Below are 1,082 nucleotides of genomic sequence, written 5' to 3'. Positions count from 1 at the left end.
GAAATGCCCTGTTATACCCCCACCCCATGACCACTTTTGCACTTATAGCTCACTTTGTTTCCCTGCTCCTAACTCAAACTGGTTTACATATATTGCATAAACTGGTTTGAGCCAAATCAGTTAAGTCTGATACTTGTGGAGGAGGTGTGGGCTGGGAGGGGCGCTGGGCCTGGGCAGGCATCCTGGGAGATGCGGCCTGTGGCAGGTCCTCACCATCGAGCCCCTCAGCCCCCCTGCAGCAGGGTCTGCTAAGGCCCTACTCGCCTCGTGCTGAGCTCGGAGAAGCAGCAGGGCCAAGCTTGCAAAGCCACGAGCCATCCCCTGCCCTCAAGTCCCTTCCCACGCGTTTGGGAACAGCGAGGATAGCTTTCCATGAGCAAAAGGATGGCACCTTTGAGATGAACCAGTTTTACCTCACAGCAGTTTCAGCCCTTTTCACACTGGTTTATGGCACTGATGCCCCACGTTTTAGTCCTTTCAACTGCTGTTGCCTTCTCCCCTTGGGCTACATTCTCCCTGGGCCTCCTACAACTCCCTGGGCCTCTTCTTCCCCTTGCCCAGGGATATTTGCACCTGCCTTTAAACCTGAATCTGAACAGGCCAGACTTAAAGACCCGGAGACCAAAGCTTCACTGGGGAGGAAGATTTTTAAAAATGCCAGTTAGCATCGGCCTCCAGGTCTTCAAGTTTGCCCTGTTCAGATTCAGGTTTAAAGGCAGGCTGTTCTGGCTCGTGAGACACCAGGGTGCCTGCCAGGGCCTTGGCGGCGGCCGGTGTTTCGCCTGGCCAAGGGGCTCCTGCAGTGCCCGGTTCCTGTGGCTCTGGAGAGCCCCCTCGCTCAAACGGGCCCCAGAAACGTCACGTCGGACTGGCGAAGGCGCCATCCTTTTGCTAACCGTGGGAAGGGACTTGAGGGCAGGCGGTGGCTCGTGGCCCGCCGAGCTCAGCACGAGGAGAGCGGGCCTCGGGCAGCCCGACCAGGAGGGCCGGGCGCTGGGTGACGAGGACGTGCCGCAGACTACATCTCCCAGGATGCCTGCCCGGGCCGGGCGCCCCTCCCCGCCCAGCCCAGCCCAGCCCAG

Source organism: Gavialis gangeticus, unplaced genomic scaffold (genome assembly GCF_001723915.1).
Source record: "Gavialis gangeticus isolate Ggan-Ray unplaced genomic scaffold, GavGan_comp1, whole genome shotgun sequence".
Classification (NCBI taxonomy): domain Eukaryota; kingdom Metazoa; phylum Chordata; order Crocodylia; family Gavialidae; genus Gavialis; species Gavialis gangeticus.
The sequence above is the reverse complement of the archived record's forward strand: the minus strand, read 5'-3'. Positions refer to the sequence as shown.